The 22,551-nt window shown below is 39.1% G+C and overlaps 1 pseudogene; it reads left to right on the forward strand.

Moving 5' to 3' along the window:
- The first annotated feature begins 11,769 nt into the window (after window positions 1–11,769).
- On the forward strand, window positions 11,770–21,402 carry LOC108543406 (G2/mitotic-specific cyclin-B2-like; annotated as a pseudogene).
- The last annotated feature ends 1,149 nt before the right edge of the window (window positions 21,403–22,551 follow it).

The raw sequence follows: 22,551 nt of genomic DNA on the forward strand, positions 1-22,551 counted from the left end.
AGAATGGGTTTTGTAATGTCCCAAAAGGACACAACACAATAGCAAGATCCATTCCCCTTAAAATAATTTTTTAAAAATATATTCATTATGAATTCATGTAATTTAGTTAAAAACAGAACCTCTTTCCTGTACTCAGTAATGGCAGTTTTATGGTTTCATTCTGCTGGGCACATAAATATGTTATAATATAAACAAGCCAGTGGTGTAATGAATCATTTCAGTCTTATTGTGCATATGTTTTTACTACAAATCTTGGGGAAAAAAGCTATTCACGCTCTGCATTTTTAAATTATGCTAATGTGATTAGTCATTATGGTCCTACTTATTCCTTATGATGGATGCAAGATGTTTCAGCCTCTCATAGTACTTGTGAGGGGCCTGATTAATGCTTGAGACCCAATCAAGAAGCTGTTGATGAAGTTCAAATAACATATTAAAAAGTTATATACAACAGAAGAGTTGATCCTTGCTCATATAAGATTACACAAACTAATAAAATAAGTGTAAATTGTATTAATGTACATTTTTATTCTTCTACTAAAATTTTAGCTGCTACCATAACCATTCAGTGTATTTTGCCAGGATCTGTCCAGGCCACTGTTTCTGAAACAAAAATGTAAAAATGACAGAGAAATCTGCTATTAATGTTAAATATAAAAATGCACACACATCCACACCAGTAAACAAGTGTTTTCAAAACCTAGACTTCAAAACAGTTCACCCGTTCTTGCATTTTGATGTTGTCATGATCAAGCAAAATGAAAAACAGAAGAGACATATTTTGGTTGGTTATTATGCTGCCAAATCAGATTGTTCCTGTTATTGTCTTACATAAATCCCAAGCTCAGAGGGAGAAGTGGGGAGCCAGCAGAAGAATATGGATATGTGTGTGAAGAGAGCAAAAGAACAATTTTAGAATTTTAAACAAGTCCAATAAATTGAAGACCTGATTAACAATCTGACAAATAAATTTCAGGAGAAATAAATGTAATATATACTTTATATTCAGTGTTTTTAAAACTTTCTAATAAGTAGAACCCCTTTCCAAACGAAAACTTATAAATAATCACAACCCATGTACGATGGTGTGTAAGGCTGTTCTCGCATTGAAATAAAGAGAGACCTGAGGCTAGGTGATTTATAAAGAAAAGAGATGTAATTAGCTCATGATTCTGCAAACTGTACAGGAGGCATGGTGACGGCACCTGCCTGGCTTCTGAGGGGGCCTCGGGGAGCTTTTACTCAAAGCAGAAGGCAAATTGGGAGCAGGCATGTCACATGGTGAAAGCAGGAGCAGAGAGGAAATGGGCCTGGAAAGAACACACTCACTACCACGCAGACAGCGCCAAGCCATGAGGGATGTGCCCCCATGACCCAAACAGCTCCCACCAGGCCCCGCCTCCAACACTGGGGATTACATTTCAACATGAGATTTGGGCAGCAACAGATATCCAAACTATTAATATATCAGCTAGAATATGAGAAATAAATAAGAATATTTCGTAAACATTTCATTAGTTTAAATTTATTGTATTTATGCATATCAATGAATTGGAAAAGTAAGACTGTTTTGATATTTCTGTGATTTCTTGCTAGTTGCACAGTATTGAGATTTTCTTGATAACAAAATAAGCTTTTGGAAATGGTAAAATATGAGTTTTAAACAAGTTGCCTTGTAATATCAGGACACTATTCCGTTTATAAGTAATGAGAGGGAACTTCATTTGTTCTGAGAGCCACATTCTAGGTTAGTCTGAGACAAGTTGGCATGTTGTTGGTCTCTATTGTAATAACATTCAGGACATGGCAGGCTTGAATGTGCCTGTTTTTTTTTTTTTTTGAGACAGAGTCTCGCTCTGTCACCCAGTCTACAGGGCAGTGGCACCATCTCGGCTCACTGCAACCACCATCTTCCAGGTTCAAGTGATTCTCTCACCTCAGCCTCCCAAGTAGCTGGGATTATAGGTGCTTGCCACCACGCCCGGCTGATTTTTGTATTTTTAGTAGAGATGGGGTTTCGCCATGTTGGCCAGGCTGGTCTCAAACTCCTGACCTCAGGTGATCCGCCTGCCTCAGCCTCCCAAAGTGCTGGGATTACAGGCATGAGCCACCGCGCCCGGCCGAATGTGCCTGTTTTTAAAAATAGCATTTTGTGGCCCGGCGCAGTGGCCCATGCCTGTAATCCCAGCACTTTGGGAGACTGAGGTGGGCAGATCACCCGAGGTTGGGAGTTCAAGACCAGCCTGATCAACATGGAGAAACCCCATCTCTACTAAAAATACAAAATTAGCCATGTGTGGTGGTGCATGCCTGTAATCCCAGCTACTTGGGAGGCTGAGGCAGGAGAATTGCTTGAACCTGGGAGGCAGAGGTTGCGGTGAGCCAAGATCACACCATTGTACTCCAGCCTGGGTGGGCAACAAGAGCAAAACTCCATCTCAAAATAAACAAACAAACAAATAAATAAATAAAATAGCATTTTGTAATAGATAAAAATTAGCAAAATTCCAATCAAATGTTTGACTCATGAGTCTCCTCAAGGACACAATAGGGTGGGGCAGGGTGAGAACATCGTTCTGGCTGGTTCTCTCTGAGCTGCAGTCTCCTCCACTACACAGGAAGGATTTTAACAACCTATCTGCTAGCCTTCCCTGCACACCACCCCCCATACTGCCCTGCTGTAGACATAAATTATGTATTCCTTTTGCAGTGTTCTTTATTTCAGTTAATGGTATCACGATCTTAGGAGCTGGAAACCCCTTCAACTTTTCCCTTTCCTCACCCCTAACATTTAATAGCTCACGAAGGTCTACTCATACCATCTCCAAACTATCTATGGAATCTGATCTCTCATCTCCCCTTTGTCCCTGCTGCAACTGCCTCCTGACTGCTACCTGCGGACTTCAGCCTCATCTTTCCCCTCCCTGCCAGAGCTTCTGTTCTGAGACACATGTTCGATTGGGTCATTCCCTTGTTTTAAAGCTGGTAACGCTGTCTTGGACCTGCTCATTAAAGCTAAACCCCTCAGCAACTACAAAAGGCCCTCCATAGCCTAACCCCAGCAACCTCCAAACTCCTCTCCTGCTGACTCCTTCAACCCAGGCAACCCTGAACTGATCACACTGCATGCACCTTAGCCTTTGCATCTGTCTTCTCTGTGCCTGAAGAACTCCTACTCATCCTCCAGGACCCAACTCAAACACTACCCCTTTTTCAAAGCATTTCTTGATTTTCCCAGGTAAAGCAAGTTGCAGCTCTTGAACTTCCTTTGTATTACATATCCTTGTAGCACCTGCTCCAGTGTTTTGACTGCAATCATCCTCTTGTATGTCTCTCTTTTCTCCCAAATACTATGAACTTTTAGAGCACAGATACTGTATCTCATCCACCTTTTTAATCCCAAGCATGTATCATCGTGCTTGATATATGCCTGAAACATGGTACACTTTCAGTGAATATTTTTGAACTCTTTGTTACAGCATTTCATGTGGAGTTTGTTCTTGATTCTTACAGTGATACATAAACAGAAACCACAATGGCATCCTATGGGCTCCCTGTTGCAAAGAGCACACAGTTAATTGTCCGTTTCTTTTCTCCTTACTCTAGTTTCTCCATTACATTGGGCACTTAAATCCTTTATCTTCCTTTGAGTTCATTAACATATTTCAGAATTGAATTTTGAAACATCTCTTCTTTATGGTGTTTTCTTTCCAAAATTTACTTATCCTGTCCCCTCTCAGGTTATATGAAACTTTTCTGGTGTTTAGAACCTCAAACAGAACTAATTTCTCTTCCTAATTTCAGGTCAGATTTTGGGGAATGTGCTCAGTTATCATGCTCCAAGATACAGACTCCCTTTCATTGCTTTTTTCCTACATTTTCCTTCCCCAAAGAGGTCATATTCAAGTGATTTGCAAATCTTAGGTCCTCTGCCCCCATAGCCCTTGAACCCAGAAGATGCTAAAGTAAAGCTGGAATTTTAATTACTTTTGTGCATTAATGCTACATGCTACATTCAATAAAAATCATGAGTAAATTTTTACTGAATCGTGGGATAGATTCAATCAAAATCTATCCCATGATATTATTACTTCTTTACAAACTCAGTTGTTTATTATTCCTGACCATTTGGATATTTTACAGATTTTGTCATCATTTATTTGCTCCATGATTTTACTTGAAGAGAATTTAATAACACTTACTAGGATGATTGTTCTTCCTCATCCATTCAACCATTCCCACCCCTTTTCAAGGCATAACATTTCCTATTTCCAATCCTCCTCGGGTTTGTAAAAAAATTGCTTGGCAATGGTTCACTAAGAATTGCAATTTAATCCTTTGGAATAACAGGCTTTTCATCTGTGCTCCCTGCAATGATCCGACGACAATCAGTTCCTTAGAAAAGAACAATGCAACTCAAAAGAAAAGAAAGTGCTGGCAACATGGTAAAAAACATGAGGCCTGTTATAAAATTTGTAAATATAAATTAACCTTGGGAGTAAATGGCATCAAAATATGAATTATTGCTCCCTTTCAAAAGAAGAATTAGGACATTTTTGGCAGCAAATGCAAATGAACCTGAGTGTCTGTGCTTTTGATCCTGACTGTGTAAACACAGGCTCATAACTAGGTAGTTTAGTGTTTATATTGGTGGAGTCTCTAAAGTTATGCTTACGGACCCAGGAACAATGCAACATTCAAGAAAGAGCAAACACAACTTTAATTCTTACCTCCCATGGCCCTTGACCTAAGGAGTGTTTATCTAAGTTGTTCTGCATCTTGAATTTTATGGAGTTGGTTATTATTAAAAATATACAGATACAGTCCTATATATCTAAAATGCTACATACACATTTATTTAAATGGGATTAGTCTGTTATAAAATATCCCCCTTTTAAGACAATTATAGGCCATCAACAATCTGCATAGTAATTTATCACCTCGTTTTCAGTCATTATNTCCCAAAGTGCTGGGATTACAGGCATGAGCCACCGCGCCCGGCCGAATGTGCCTGTTTTAAAATAGCATTTTGTGGCCCGGCGCAGTGGCCCATGCCTGTAATCCCAGCACTTTGGGAGACTGAGGTGGGCAGATCACCCGAGGTTGGGAGTTCAAGACCAGCCTGATCAACATGGAGAAACCCCATCTCTACTAAAATACAAAATTAGCCATGTGTGGTGGTGCATGCCTGTAATCCCAGCTACTTGGGAGGCTGAGGCAGGAGAATTGCTTGAACCTGGGAGGCAGAGGTTGCGGTGAGCCAAGATCACACCATTGTACTCCAGCCTGGGTGGGCAACAAGAGCAAAACTCCATCTCAAAATAAACAAACAAACAAATAAATAAATAAAATAGCATTTTGTAATAGATAAAATTAGCAAAATTCCAATCAAATGTTTGACTCATGAGTCTCCTCAAGGACACAATAGGGTGGGGCAGGGTGAGAACATCGTTCTGGCTGGTTCTCTCTGAGCTGCAGTCTCCTCCACTACACAGGAAGGATTTTAACAACCTATCTGCTAGCCTTCCCTGCACACCACCCCCCATACTGCCCTGCTGTAGACATAAATTATGTATTCCTTTTGCAGTGTTCTTTATTTCAGTTAATGGTATCACGATCTTAGGAGCTGGAAACCCCTTCAACTTTTCCCTTTCCTCACCCCTAACATTTAATAGCTCACGAAGGTCTACTCATACCATCTCCAAACTATCTATGGAATCTGATCTCTCATCTCCCCTTTGTCCCTGCTGCAACTGCCTCCTGACTGCTACCTGCGGACTTCAGCCTCATCTTTCCCCTCCCTGCCAGAGCTTCTGTTCTGAGACACATGTTCGATTGGGTCATTCCCTTGTTTTAAAGCTGGTAACGCTGTCTTGGACCTGCTCATTAAAGCTAAACCCCTCAGCAACTACAAAAGGCCCTCCATAGCCTAACCCCAGCAACCTCCAAACTCCTCTCCTGCTGACTCCTTCAACCCAGGCAACCCTGAACTGATCACACTGCATGCACCTTAGCCTTTGCATCTGTCTTCTCTGTGCCTGAAGAACTCCTACTCATCCTCCAGGACCCAACTCAAACACTACCCCTTTTCAAAGCATTTCTTGATTTTCCCAGGTAAAGCAAGTTGCAGCTCTTGAACTTCCTTTGTATTACATATCCTTGTAGCACCTGCTCCAGTGTTTTGACTGCAATCATCCTCTTGTATGTCTCTCTTTTCTCCCAAATACTATGAACTTTTAGAGCACAGATACTGTATCTCATCCACCTTTTAATCCCAAGCATGTATCATCGTGCTTGATATATGCCTGAAACATGGTACACTTTCAGTGAATATTTTGAACTCTTTGTTACAGCATTTCATGTGGAGTTTGTTCTTGATTCTTACAGTGATACATAAACAGAAACCACAATGGCATCCTATGGGCTCCCTGTTGCAAAGAGCACACAGTTAATTGTCCGTTTCTTTTCTCCTTACTCTAGTTTCTCCATTACATTGGGCACTTAAATCCTTTATCTTCCTTTGAGTTCATTAACATATTTCAGAATTGAATTTTGAAACATCTCTTCTTTATGGTGTTTTCTTTCCAAAATTTACTTATCCTGTCCCCTCTCAGGTTATATGAAACTTTTCTGGTGTTTAGAACCTCAAACAGAACTAATTTCTCTTCCTAATTTCAGGTCAGATTTTGGGGAATGTGCTCAGTTATCATGCTCCAAGATACAGACTCCCTTTCATTGCTTTTTTCCTACATTTTCCTTCCCCAAAGAGGTCATATTCAAGTGATTTGCAAATCTTAGGTCCTCTGCCCCATAGCCCTTGAACCCAGAAGATGCTAAAGTAAAGCTGGAATTTTAATTACTTTTGTGCATTAATGCTACATGCTACATTCAATAAAATCATGAGTAAATTTTACTGAATCGTGGGATAGATTCAATCAAAATCTATCCCATGATATTATTACTTCTTTACAAACTCAGTTGTTTATTATTCCTGACCATTTGGATATTTTACAGATTTTGTCATCATTTATTTGCTCCATGATTTTACTTGAAGAGAATTTAATAACACTTACTAGGATGATTGTTCTTCCTCATCCATTCAACCATTCCCACCCCTTTTCAAGGCATAACATTTCCTATTTCCAATCCTCCTCGGGTTTGTAAAAAAATTGCTTGGCAATGGTTCACTAAGAATTGCAATTTAATCCTTTGGAATAACAGGCTTTTCATCTGTGCTCCCTGCAATGATCCGACGACAATCAGTTCCTTAGAAAAGAACAATGCAACTCAAAAGAAAAGAAAGTGCTGGCAACATGGTAAAAAACATGAGGCCTGTTATAAAATTTGTAAATATAAATTAACCTTGGGAGTAAATGGCATCAAAATATGAATTATTGCTCCCTTTCAAAAGAAGAATTAGGACATTTTGGCAGCAAATGCAAATGAACCTGAGTGTCTGTGCTTTTGATCCTGACTGTGTAAACACAGGCTCATAACTAGGTAGTTTAGTGTTTATATTGGTGGAGTCTCTAAAGTTATGCTTACGGACCCAGGAACAATGCAACATTCAAGAAAGAGCAAACACAACTTTAATTCTTACCTCCCATGGCCCTTGACCTAAGGAGTGTTTATCTAAGTTGTTCTGCATCTTGAATTTTATGGAGTTGGTTATTATTAAAATATACAGATACAGTCCTATATATCTAAAATGCTACATACACATTTATTTAAATGGGATTAGTCTGTTATAAAATATCCCCCTTTTAAGACAATTATAGGCCATCAACAATCTGCATAGTAATTTATCACCTCGTTTTCAGTCATTATCACTGTTAGTCAACTATGTGTTCCACAGCCTAAACATCACTGAGAATTCACTGGGATTAGTTAGGTGTTTTAAGAGTCATTATCATCACCGTTATTACTACAAATCACACCATTTATTTAGCACCAACAATCTGCTGAAGAAAGCAAGTTGGCAAAATTTACAGTGGATAATAGGTGCCACCTACAAAAGGAACATGGGAGTGCGCTCCAGCAAGAATGAGTGAGGGAAGATGACTTAGTACGATCTTTAGGAAAATGTGTGGGGGTTATATATTTTCATATCTAGAATGCAGTCTCCTGGAAAGACAAATCTTTTGTAAAAATCCTTATGTTTCTCCAATGGCCTGATCAACAGAGAACTCAGAGAAGTGACCAGAAGATATATTTAAAATGACAGAATTTAGAAAAACTGCCCATGTCTATGGTACAAAATGAATTTTTTTCTGCAAAGCCCATTGAGACTATTACTCTCTCAAGTCAGTCTGAGCCTAAAGTTGGCGTGTGAGTCCCCTTCTCTACCAGGATAGGCTATTTATGTAACGCCCAGAGGAGTGAGCCATCTAGTCAACCAAAGCAGGGTACAGAGAGGTTGGCAGTCTGAGCTCAGCCAACAGATTACCACATAAAAAAAAGGATGCATTTCCTTCTGATCATTATGAGAAATTTAAGGCTCTACTATGCCTTATTTGGAATCTACCAGAAACCAACTTGAATACTCCTTTTTCTTTCTATAAAATGTAAACATTAAAAGTCAAGTGACTTTAATGTGATTATAAACTTCAACTTGGAAACTAAGTTTTAAGGACAAAGCAGAGACAGTTTTTATTTTTTATTTTTTTGGGCTTTCATAGAATTGGCCAAAACTTTGAACAAAGCTTAAAGGTGAAAGGAGCCATCTGGTGAAAATGTCTGTGTTCCTGCTTTATATTTTTTATTTAAGGATTGTGAAAATTTGGAGTAAAGCAATAATTCATATGCAATAAAAGTTTAATTTATTTTATCTATTTATGGAGAAGCCGAATGTAAGTCAAAATACTCTTAAATTGGTGGCTATGTGACATCTGAATAATTAATGAACAATTAGTTTTCATGAAAATCACATATTTTCTATATGAGATGTGATATGATTTTAACATTTTAAAAGAGTTATAGAATAATAATCTATTATTATTGGGGTCAGATTTGTACACATGATAAATATTTGACCTTTTATATATCTTTAGGACTTCTGGTTACAACAATACTTAATAAAGGTTAAGGGCACTTCATATTTTAACAAGCCCAGATTTTCTATAATGTGATTTTACCCCAATTAGCATCTGTACACATAAATAGAACTGAGCAAAAAAGAAAAACATTTCCACCTGAGTATTTCAGTTTGGTGTTCTGGGTCTGAGACAAGCACATATTACAGAAAATGGTTGCAAGAGAAAATAAAAAGCAGTGGCTGAGAGGATATAGAGTCCAGGAATTCTTAGGTATCTGGGAAGATTTTAAAAGTAAATACAAAAAAGAAATTTTGGTGGGCTTTTCCAGAAAAGTAAGCCAATACATTTTATTACATATTTATGGCTTTGGAAAATTTTTGTTTTCTACAAACCTACACCAGCTAGAAAAATAATTGGCAACCCTTCCCACAATGACTGATGCTGTTCATGACGTTGCTACTGGCAGAAAGATTTTCTCAGAAGACTTAAAAAAAATAAAGTATAAATATTATGGTTTTTTATTGTCTTTATGAAAAACTATTTTTTGGCCCTTGGACCTGAGAGATAATTTACATAGCTGATTATAAAAGCTCTCACAGAATGACTGCACACCTGCATTGGGTGAAATCGAAAGAAAAACTCTCTTGTTCAGTAACACACCATATGCAAATTGGGGGAATAAAAGGAGCACAACAGCTGGCATGAAAAGAATATTTTACAGATTCTTAGGGAGCACTGGTCTGGAGGCATTCAGAAGTGCCATCACGCTGGCAAAAGTGCACTATGCAACTAGGGTAACCTTCAGTATGAAAAAAAAAAACAGCTTTTAAAGAAACAGATAAATGTTATGATCAAAGTCCAAAACTCACTGGCATTGATAACCGAGCATTGAGCAAAATGGAAAGAGCCATTAACAGATTCATTAAGAACCTCTTTACATTCCCACCATCAACTGAAAACATGTGTTTAATCTGTACTCTATTTAATTTATTTCAATTATTATTGGTAGAAAAAAGGTAACCTGCTTGAATATCATAAAGATATGTCAATGACATACTTCTTATATTTCCAGGTCAGGTTGTGCATACCTTCAGTCAACATTTATATAAAATGACAGCAACTTTTGAAGGCCTAGTTCTTCCTTGAGCAAAGAAGTGATTATTCATCACAAAGGGACAACCAACAGGATCTTAAGAGGCAATGTTGCCTATAGAAAGAGCTCTGGACCATTCATAAGTTCAACTCACTCGTCTATTAAATGGGGCTAATAATACCTGTCCTGCGCATTTGCACTTACTGTAAACATCAAACGAAATCGTAACAGGTGAAAGCATTTTGTGATGTGTAAGATGACAAATAAATGTAAAGGACTGTGATTCATAAGTGAATTCAATAATAGCTATTCTTAGTTTATAGATATGAGAAAAGTCTTAAATCCCCAAAGAGTTTAATGCAATTATAATTATTTGATCCTTATATTTATTTTGATTAATAATTATATGCATCTCTTATTCAGCAAGAAAGCTGAATTTCCTTTTCAGGCCACCCTCTGCCAGTATTTAAGCTTGCTTTTTATGTGTTTGTGAAACTCACTGAACTCAGCCAAGATTTTAACAGGGAAGTCCCAGTGTTGATCAAAATGGCCTATTTTGGCACTTATGTCCTAAATCTAATCACCAATGACAAGATAAAACAAAACAAACAAAACCAATGTCCCATTCCATGCAATCCCAGAACACTAAGCTGCTCTCATTCTTGGTCTACTGACCAAAAGACTACCATTTTAGGTAAGAAATTACACAGATCATTGCTCTTCTATGTAAACTTTATAATAACACAGTCATAATACACTAGGAAGCATCATCAAAAATATTCAAGGTTCAATTGTGCTTACAGAGTACATTTTGCTATTGTAGCTTTTATTTCTTTCTTTCTGTTAGCCATGCAAGTAAGCTTTGAGGTTAGAGGTGGATAAGCCCTGGAATAGAACTTCTTTGCCTCAAGTTTTACATGCTTATCATTTGGTAACTAATTTTTCTTTATGTATGTAGGTGAGTGCGTATGTGTGTGTGCATGTGTGTGTGTGTGTGTGTGTGTTGTCTTTTCCTTTTGAGGGAAGAGGCCGAAGAATTGGTGGGCCTTTTTACGATAAATCTGGATAATATTAACGACCATGTAGAATGCTTTCTCCCCCTTTCTGTGGCCACTAGTCTTCAAGTCCTGGGAGTCCCTGACCCCCACTCTGTGTTGCCTTTAGGTAAACAGGTTTTCTTACTTTGCAAGCTTAAGGCAAAAGGCCTGGCTGGGCCACTTTAGAGACAATTTTTTCTTTTTTTTTTTTTTTTTTTTGAGACGGAGTCTCGCTCTGTCGCCCAGGCTGGAGTGCAGTGGCCGGATCTCAGCTCACTGCAAGCTCCGCCTCCCGGGTTCACGCCATTCTCCTGCCTCAGCCTCCCGAGTAGCTGGGACTACAGGCGCCCACCACCTCGCCCGGCTAGTTTTTTGTATTTTAGTAGAGACGAGGTTTCACCATGTTAGCCAGGATGGTCTCGATCTCCTGACCTCGTGATCCGCCCGTCTCGGCCTCCCAAAGTGCTGGGATTACAGGCTTGAGCCACCGCGCCCGGCCTAGAGACAATTTTTTCATTTGTAAAATAAGCCCTCTTGAGTTAAGCCTTTCAAGGCCCCCTTCAGCTCTGAAACACTCATGGCTTGTTAAGCAACATCTCCAAAGATGACCCAATGTATTCAGGTAATAAATTTGCTCACAAATTTTGAGACCTACTTCCAGAATCTATCATAAAAAGTTTTCCTATCTTCTTTATTGACTTGAGTTTTCATTTCTGTTTCTACAATTGACAACCATATAACAACAACAAAAGCCACAACCAAAATAAAATTTTGCAAAAGGACATTCAAGTCAATCTTATTGGAGCTAATTGTCTACTCCGTGGGAATGAATATGGAGTATTTTACTGTGAACAGTTACACTTCGAATGACAAATATTTGCTGAGATGATCACTGCAATACCTTTTGGTGTCAGAGCAGCAATGCTAATTATTAGCTGGCCACTTAAGCTGGCTAGTATCTACTCTAAACTGTTACTATCTGGCCTAGAATGAACTTCAATTTCCCTATCTGTAAAGTGGGAATTGGGCCACTGATATAGTTCTTGAAAAGTGCTTGTAATCATTTTAAGTCTCAGAGGGTAAATGACCACCTGTGAACATCTGAGACTTTGGGGGATGCATTTACTTTTGGGGCCATTAGAGAAACCACTTAGTACTGCAGCAATGATTTACTACTCTTGCTCCAAGGGCCCCAAAGAGTTAATGCACTTCCCATAAAGCTCCTGCCTTCTCTGTAAATCAACCAATTTATCAGATGGTGCTTTTGACAAATCAATCTGCTTGACACAGGTGGGCATTTTACTTCCAACATCTATTATAGAGAGAGTACATTGACTCTTCATGGCTCAAAGGAATCAGGGGCCAAACCCCAACAGGCATCTACACAGCACTCTGCATCACAGAGTAGTTTGAAATTATTTATGAAACAGAGTTGTTAACTGCTGGGGCCTTTCACTGCCATTATTGTAGTCTCCAATCTTTAGGAGAACAATGCCAAATGGTGGTGGCATTTACTTGATAGAGTTGTGATTTTAACATTTCATTATTAATGATAGCTATAGGATGTGAGCATCTATCCACCACCTGTTCTTACCTCCTTCCATCTGGACGCAGACAAACAGGAATATTAAAGAAGGTGAATCCTTCTTATGTTCTGGATCTGTTCTTCTTGTCTCCTTAAGCAGCATTTTGATCAAATATTACTATTCTCTCCTGAGTCATCAATTTTTTTTTTGCTACATTTTTCTTCTAAGCCATGTGAGAAACTCCAATCTTAAATAAATCATGTCCTACCTGGATTTTACGGCCCTCTTTGCTCTCTCCATCTCTTTCTTTTCTTTCCTTGCTATGTCTGGGAAAGAGAAGTTCATACTTACTGTCTTGTCTCCATCAGTCATTCACTCCATGGCCCCTGTAGCCTTCTCTGAATGGTTCTATCTGTTTTGTTTGTTTTATTTTGAGACGGAGTCTTGCTCTATTGCCCAGGCTGTAGTGCAGTGGTGTGATCTCGGCTCACTGCAGGTTCTGCCTCCTGGGTTCAAGAGATTCTCCAGATAGCCTCCCCAGTAGCTGGAGTTACAGGCAGCACCCACCACACCTGGCTAATTTTTTGTATTCTTATTAGAGACAGGGTTTCATCATTTTGACCAGACTGGTCTCAAACTCCTGACCTCAAGTGATCTGCCCACCTTGGCCTCCCAAAGTGCTGGGATTAAAGGCAAAAGCCACCGTGCCCAGCCTGAATATGGTCACTATTGATGACAGCCTAGGTCTTCTACATTTTCAAGAACCTACAAAATGTTTGAGATCTAAAGAAAAATTGACTGACTCAAATACAGAAGAAAATAGAACATTTTAATTTGTAATAATTTCAAAGGGAAAAAGGTTAATGTCCTAAATTTTTATGACATAAATTTAATATGGAATTAGGTGCATTTTAATGTTTGCTGTAATATGTGGTTAGATCTTCAGAAACCAGCATGTTTGGGATCTAGAAGAGTTTTAAATGACCCTGATAAAAGATCTAATTGCCAAATCCACTAGGCCATTTTTAATTCTTATTGAAAAATGAAGCAGCATTGGATAATGTTGACCATGCCCTCCTTTCTTCTCCCTTGGTTTCTGTCACATCATCATCTCCTAGTTTTTAAACCAACCTCTTTGAATACTCCTGCTCAGTCTCCTCTGGAATTTTCTTCTATACCCAGAATTCCATCTTGGTTGTCTTTTCTTGTTATATGTTTTCCTTGACAATCTCATCCACATCCAGGTTCCATGCCATTTATATTCTGAGCTCCATCACCATCTGCACTGGCAGTTCAACTTCAACCGTCCCTGAAAGTCTGTTCCTCCTTTCATAGATCCTGAGTAAATGGCACACTATTAATTCAATGGCTCAATCCAGAAATCTGAGAGTCATTTTACATTCTTTTTTTTCCCTCTCCTCTTATGGTCAATCAATCACCAATTCCTGTCAATTTGATTCCTGCAATCTCTTACATCTGTCCACTTCTCTTCATCTCTTAACAGCACAACTCTGGGCCAAGCATGGTGGCTCACATCTGTAATTCTAGCACTCTGGAAGGTCAAGGCAGGAGGACTGCTTGAGCTCAGGAGTTCAAGACCAGTCTGAGCAAAACAGCAAGACATCATCTCTCCAAAAAAATTTAAAAATTAGCCAAGTGCAGTGGCATGCACCTGTAGTCTCAGCTACTTAGATGGCTGATGCAGGAGGACTGCTTGAGTCCAGGAGGTCAAGGCTACAGAGAGCTTTAATCACGCCAATGCCCTCTAGCATGGGTGGCAGAGAGAGATCCTGTGTCAAAAACAAAAAAATTCACAACTCTGATTTTGTCATTCCCATGCTTAATCTCTTCAGTGGCTCTCAATGGCCCTGGAACAAAGTCCAAAATCTGACCCTGACCCTCTCCATGAGCTGGCTGCTGCCTCCCCTCCAGCCTCATTTCCACCCATTCTTCCACTAGAGAGTACTTCTTTGAATCTCCAGATCATTTCCACGGCATACCACCACCTGCCACCATTACATTGTCTTTGCACTATGGGCCTCATCTTCTGCAATTCCCCATCACACTTTTAATTACTTGCTTAAGGTCCATTTTCCCCAGTAAAAAGAGTGCTTAATATTTGTTGGGTACTTTCTATGTGCCAGGAAGTTTTACATACATTATCTCATTTTAATCACAACAGTAACTATGAGGTAGGTTCTATTATTACTCCAATTTTAAAGGTAAGGAAACTGAAGCATTGAGAAATTGAAGGCCACACAGCTAGTATAGAGTAAATTAAAACCGAAACCCAGGCAGTCTACATCCAGGGCCCATATCCTATCCACAGTTAATATTGCTTCAGTGGCCAGGCGCCATGGCTCATGCCTGTAATCCCAGCACTTTGTGAGGCCGAGGTGGGCAGATCACGTGAGGTTGGGAGTTCAAGACCAGCCTGACCAACATGGAGAAACCTTGTCTCTACTAAAAATACAAAATTAGCCTGGCGTGGTGGCGCATGCCTGTAATCCCAGCTACTTGGGAGGGTGAGGCAGGATAATCGTTTGAACCGGGGAGGCAGAGGTTGTGGTGAGCCAAGATGGCACCATTGCACTCCAGCCTGTGTAAAAAGAGCAAAACTCTGTCTCAAAAAAAAAAAAATATATATATATATATATGTGTGTGTGTGTGGGTGTATATATATATGTGTATACATATATATAGCTTCAGTGAAACAGTAAGGTCTACAAGGGGAGGGGCTGAATCTTGTGTCTCCAGAGCCTAACACAAGATTGGCACAGAATGGGGGCCAACATGAAATTGCTGAAATAATAAATACAATTCAATCCTTAGATTGGCATATAGGGTCCTCCACAATCTTACCCTGACCTACCTCTCCAGGCTCATATCCCAGTACACCTGTCCCTCCTTCCCCATGCCCTATCTTCTAGCCATATATGCAGTTCCAAGAATAGGCCATAGTGGTTCACACCTCTGACTTTTGTATATTCATAATTCACTCACTCACTCATTCATGTGTTCATTCACTCACTCATTATTCATTCATTTGCTAGACACCTACTGAATGCTAGGCGGACAGAAAAGTCCTATGATAGACAGATGCTATAGGAACACAGAATAGGGACATGTAAGGGGTTTGGACTAAGGAGTCAAGAACATCTCCCAGGAGAATTAACATTAAAAGTGAGCTTCATTTCCCTGGCATGTGCAAACCCTTATTCATCTTTTGGACTTCACTCAAATGTCTCTTCCAGGGCTCTCTCCATGGCAGAACTTGCAGACATTGTGTTGCATGTGACCTCCCCCATCAGACTACCAGATTCTCTTAGTCTCTTGGTGTGTATCATGTCAGTACAGTGGGTTCCTGGCCCAGAGGAGGTACCCAATAAAGAACTGATGAGTGACCAAATAAAATAATGCTCCTTTTTGTGAAAACGCTCCATTTTAACTCATTGTACATATCTTTGCACTTACCCGAAACCATGGAATTGGGGCTTCTGTTCATGTACAGAATAGATAAATTTTTTAACATATAAATGAGAGAGATTAGGGAACACCTAGCACTACTATATCATTTTATTTTAGACGTGGATATGTAAATTATGTAAAATAGCAATGTTAACATATACTCACACACTCATATACTTTTGTCAATTCAGTGACTAATAACTTGAAGAAATAAGAATTCCCACAATAAGGCACATTCTCCTGAAAGCTTTGGGCACTATGGAGAATACTACATAACAGAATGCTAGTATATTTTCTGAAAGACAAGATGATCCTAATGACTTCCTCATCAATGAAAAATAACTTTTCATTATTAGAAGTGAGCCCCAAAGGTTAGGCTGCTAATGTGCTTTTGTATACGTGTGCAAATAAATGCCATAAATAACACTGTGGACTAACATCAAGGCACACTTCTGTCTCACTGCTCTTCTTTTTGGGGTTGACATTTGAAGAGGTTCTTTGAAAATTATAATGAGATACAAACTTACTCCAACGTCCCCTTCTCTACTAATACATGGAGGGCAGCTGGGACTGGCTTTCAGTGGACCAAAGGTCTTATAGGAGTTGCTTAGGGAGAAGCCTCACATTCTGCAATACTGTTTCTGTTTGAATGTGTAAACCTACCTCTCCCTCCATTCTCTCCTGCCCTCCCCAACTCTCTCCCTCTAGATAGGTTTCTAATCTGTACAGTGAGTAGCTGGAACTATAGCAGGAGTCAGTAAACTTTTTTGGTAAAGGTCAAGATAGTAAATATTTTCAGCTTTGGACCACATGGTCTGTGTTGCAACTATTTAACTCTGTTATTATAGTGCGAAAGCAGCCACACAGAATATGTAAACAACGGGTATGGCTGTTTCCCAATAAAAATGGGCATGTCTATTTTCCAATAAAAATTTATTTACGAAAACAGGTGGTGGGCCAGATTTGGCCAGTAGATCATAGTTACAGACTCCTGGACTAGAAATATTCTAGGATCCCTGTTAGCTTTTCTCTGCCTTAGTATTCAATTTTCATGAGCCTGTGAGAGTTCACAATTGGCAGACAGCTGGAAAAAAAGAGAAGCATACTTTGAAGAATCATTGGCTGTGTGAAATTACTATATTTGACTTATCTTTTCACTTGCAGTCTTTTAACTTTGTAGCATAATGCCCCTATTATATTTAGCAATTAGAGTGCCATCACAAAGTAAAATGTAAAACCATTATTCCCTGAAAAGAGAAAAGGCTGTGGTATGAAATGATGCATGCGAGGAGTGTGGGTGATAATTTACTCATATAATCATTTCTATTTCAGTTCTATGGCAAGTATTTCTGGAGATGCTCAGATGGCAAGGAGATCTTTAAGATGTGCATGCCATAATTAACCTTTTTATGTGCTCTGATAGAAATATCAATAGTCTTTTCTTCTTTAGCACTTTTAACTTTACTTATGGTCTACAGAAATGATTTGAAGAATAATCATTATAAGGGAAATAAGCCTTTATATCTTGGGTTTAAAACAAAACATGTATGTTCTTCCTATTATTTTTAATTTATGGCTAAGTTCTAGACACTGAACATCTGCATTTCTTTTTCCCTCCTTGCAAAGGGAACTAGACCAGCCAGTGCTTCTGTAGAGTGTAGATCCATGATGTACGAAGTGTAGTCTCTGGACTAGCAGCATCAGTATTTGCATCAGCATCTACTGGAAACTTGTTAAAGATGCAAATTCTCCAGTGCCATCCCAGACCTACTAAATAAGAAACTCTAGGAGTAGGCCCAGCAGTTTGTTTTAGCAAGCCCTCCAGGTGATTCTAATGCTCACTAGAGTTTCAGAACCACTGGTATAGATTACATTATTACCTTATAGAAGCACAAGTTAAAGGGAAGACCTGGCCTCATATAAACAGCAGAATAACTGTACAGCCTGGACATTCAGAAGGCACAGAATATAGGCAATAAGCCTATAACTACATTATAATAAGAAAAAGGGGCTGAGAAAGAAAAACAATGGGAAGAAGGGAGACATAGAACTTGAATGAGTAGGAGCAACTGGAAAACCCAGGGTTCCATTTTCAGCTGTGGCTACAATCCTCTATGATTTGGTGGGTGAGGACTGTGCTAGGTGAAGGGAAATAGAAATGAAGAGAACAGTCTCTCCATCTGCAAAGAATTCACAGTATTAGGGTGGAAAAGGAAAAAAAAAATGGCTCCCTTGAGAATTTACAATAGACCTAATATTTTAAGTCAAAGGAGGCTGGGCGCTGTGGCTCATTCCTGTAACCACAGCATTTTGGGAGGCCAAGACAGGAGAGTCACTTGAGCCTAGAGGAGTTCTGGACCAGCCTGGGCAACAGGGCAAAACAATGTCTCTAAAAAAAAAATACAAAAATTAGCCGGTCTTGGTGGTGTGTGCCTGTGGTCCCAGCTGCTTGGGAGGCTGAGGTGGGAGGAAGGCTTGAGTGCAGGAGGTTGAGGTTGCAGTGAGCCATCATGTCGCCACTGCACTCCAGCCTGGGAGACACAGTGAGACCCTGACTCAAAAGAAAAAAAGGATCCAAAAGAGAGAGGTTGGACATCAGGAGACATAGAGGCAAGATGAAGAGAACAAAGAAAATAGAGGATATGAGGATAAACAGAGTGAGTATTAAAAAATTTTATTTGTACTAGAACATAGAACATTTAGGAAATTTGTTCTTTTAATTCCTCCAATTACTAAAAGGTGAGCTCTGCTGTGATTTGGAGATAAAAATCCCTGACTTTCTTTATTCTCTTATTGCTTCACTGGACAGAGCCACAGGAGAATTGCAACCAAAAGTCTTTCATTTCCTCATGATGCTTATCGCTAGCAAATAGCCATAGTAACACACTGACATAAACCATTAAGCTATGTATGGGTCGGTGCTATTTAAAGAATGTTTGCTTCCCCACCCAACCCCATTCTTATGTTGAAATCCTAACCCACAATGTGATGGTATTAGGAGACATGGCCTTTGAGAGGTGATTAGGCTATGAGGGTAAGAGCCCTCATGAAGGGGATTAGTGTCCTTATAAATAAGAGACCCCAGATAATTCATTTGCCCCTTCCACCATGTAAGGGTGAGAATACAGCCATCTATAAACCAGGGAACAGGCCCTCACCAGACACTGAATCTGCTGCTGCCTTGATGTTGGCCTTCCCAGCCTCCAGAACTGTAAGAAATAAATTTCTGTTGTTTTTAAGCCACCTAGTTTATGGTATTCTGTTATAGCAGCCTTAATGAACTAGAAAAAAAAAAAAAAAAAAAAAAAGAAGAAGAAGAAGAAGAAGAAGAAGAAGAAGAAGAAGAAGAAGAAAAAACAAAACAAAACAGGAACATGTTCTTATGGTAACACAACCTGGTAATTTTTCAAGTCCTACCACAGAATATCAATCTTGGAGCCTCATCATAGAATCATTTTTGGGTTCCTAAGGAGAATGTTATAGGTAAGACCATGCTACTAAAAAAAAACACCAAATCAAAGATCATAGTGTTTTCTGGAAGATTTTTAGAAGTCATCTTTTCAAAACATCCTCAAATGTTTTAAAAAATGACTTCACTGTTTTAGTAAAACATATATATATATGTATATATACACACACATATTTTAAATTCAAACAATACAGAAAAGCTCAAAGAAACAAGTAAATAATTTCCCAAAGTAAAGATTACTAACATTTGGTGAATAGAATCCACAAATACAAATAGAAAGCTAGACAATTAGGAACGGTTTCACAGAGAGAGATCATATGGTACATGCTACTTTTAAAACAAAATTTTATTTTGAATAATTTTAGGTTTATGGAAAGGTTGCAAAGATAATACAGTGTTCTATACCCCTCAACCGACTTCCTCTATTGCTAACATCTTACATTACTATGGCACATTCATTACAACTAAGAAACCAACACTGGTACATTACTATTAACTAAATTCCAGACTCTTTTAAATTTCACCAGTTTTCTACTAATGTCCTCTTTCTGTCCCAAGATCCACATTGCATTTAGTTGTCAGGTATTCTATTAGGGCTCTCCAAAGAGACAGAACCAATAGGATAAATGGGTATATGCATAGAGAGAGAGAGAGACAGGAGTTAATTCTAAACCTAAGAGTCATGTGACTATTAGGCATACAAGTTTAGAAGAAATTGGAAATAGAGTTACAAACCAGAGCAGCACAAATAGTTAAGACAGCTCAGAACACCAAAGTACCAGTTCAGCCCAGGAAAACAACAAATGTCAACAAACAACTGAAACCTACTGCTTCTGTGAAACAGTACAGATGGAAATGTTGGTTCCAAACGGTCCTTCTCCCATACCTGAGGATGCCTCCATGAAAGAAGAGAACATCTGCCAAGCTTTTTCTGATGCCTTGGTCTGCAAAATTGAGGATATTGATAACGAAGATTGGAATAACCCTCAGCTCTGCAGTGACTACGTTAAGGGTATCTATCAGTACCTCAGGCAGCTGGAGATTTTGCAGTTCATAAATCCACATTTCTTAGATGGATGAGATATAAATGGACATAAGTGTACCATCCTGGTAGACTGGCTGGTGCAAATCCACTCCAAGTTTAGGCTTCTTCAGGAGACTCTGTATGTGTGTGTTGCCATGATGGATTGATTTTTACTGGTTCAGCCAGTTTCCCATAGGAAGCTTCAACTAGTTTGGATTACTGCTCTGTTCTTGGCCTCCAAGTATGAAGGCTTTGTTTACATCACAGACAATGCTTATACTATTTCCCAAATCCAAGAAATGGAAACTAATTTTGAAAGAACCGAAATTTGAGTTGGGTGGACCCTTGCCACTACACTTCTTAAGGCAAGCATCACAAGCCGGAAAGGCTGATGTTGAACAGAACACTTTAGCCAAATATTTGATGGAGCTGACTCTCATTGACTACGATATGATGCATTATCATCCTTCTAAGGCAGCAGCAGCTGCTTCCTGCTTGTCTCAGAAGGTTCTGGGCCAAGGAAAATGGAACTTAAAGCAGCAGTGTTATACAGGATACACAGAGAATGAAGTACTGGAAGTCATGCAGCACATGGCCAAAAATGTGCTGAAAGTAAATGAAAACTTAACTAAATTCATCGCCATCAAGAATAAGTATGCAAACAGCAAATTCCTGAAGATCAGCACAATCCCTCAACTGAACTCAAAAATCATCAAAGATCTTGCCTCCCCTCTGATGGGAGGGTCCTAGGCTGCAGTGGCCCCTGGGGATGTGTGCTTTATTTGTGCACTTTTTCTTACTGGTTTAGAACTCTTAATTTTATACATAGTTCTCTGGGCTGTTTCATGAAACCTCTTCTCAGACCAATTTTCTAAATGTATATTGAGGAAAATAAAGCTACTGGTTTTCTTAAGGTAAAAAAAAAAAGAAGAAGAAAAAAACAGAATATACCCATTTATCCTACTAGAGAGATCCTAAAAGATTTATTACAAGGAATTGGCTCATGCAATTATGGTGGCCAAGAAATTCCAAGATCTGCAGTTGGCAGGCTGGAGACCCAGGGAAGTTGACATGTATTTCCAATCTGAAACTTAGCAGGCTGGCGACTAAAAAAAAAGCCAATGTTTCAGTTTCAAGTCCAAAAGCCAGAAAGGAACTGGTGTCCCATTCCCATCTCAAAGCAGTCAGGCGGGAGGAGTTCCCCCTTAGTGAGTCTTTTTGTTTTATTCATGTTGTCTTCAAAGGATAGGATGAGGCCCACCCATATTATGGAAGGCAGTTTGCTTTACTCAGTCTACCTATTCAAATATTAACCTCATCAAGAAACATTGTCACAGACACAGAAGATTAATGTTTAACCAAATGTCTGGGTACCCCATGGCCTAGCTAAACTGACAAAAAATTAACCATCCCAAGTGTACATGCTATTTTCAATCTGTTATGTTAATATAATATCTGATTTGCCAGATCATGCCGTGTCACCCTCCACTTTAAATGTGCAAGCAGATAGCTCTCTAGATGCCCTATACTTCCGTCCCCACCAGTTCAGCTGGAAGTTTTCCAAGAGTCAATTTGGGTGTTTGAACCCAAACTTTTTTTAATTTTATAATTTAAATAAATGTTAAGAAAACTGACAAAATATAAATGCAAAAGAACACATTTTGTTTCCATAAAACTGGGTTGAGTATGTTAGAAAACTGGATAAATAAAGAGTGATTAAAATTTGCTTTCAGGGTGGGTGCAGTGACTCATGCCTGTAATCCCAGCATTTTGGGAGGCCAAAGCAGGAGGACTGCTTGAGCCCAGAAGTTTGAGATCAGCCTGGGCAACACAGTGAGACTCCTTCTCAATTTTCTTTTTTTTCAGTTTGCTTTCAAAATAGGTGTGAGCATGAAACAT

This window comes from Rhinopithecus bieti, unplaced genomic scaffold, assembly GCF_001698545.2.
Source record: "Rhinopithecus bieti isolate Rb0 unplaced genomic scaffold, ASM169854v2 scaffold_23881, whole genome shotgun sequence".
NCBI classification, from domain to species: Eukaryota; Metazoa; Chordata; class Mammalia; order Primates; family Cercopithecidae; genus Rhinopithecus; species Rhinopithecus bieti.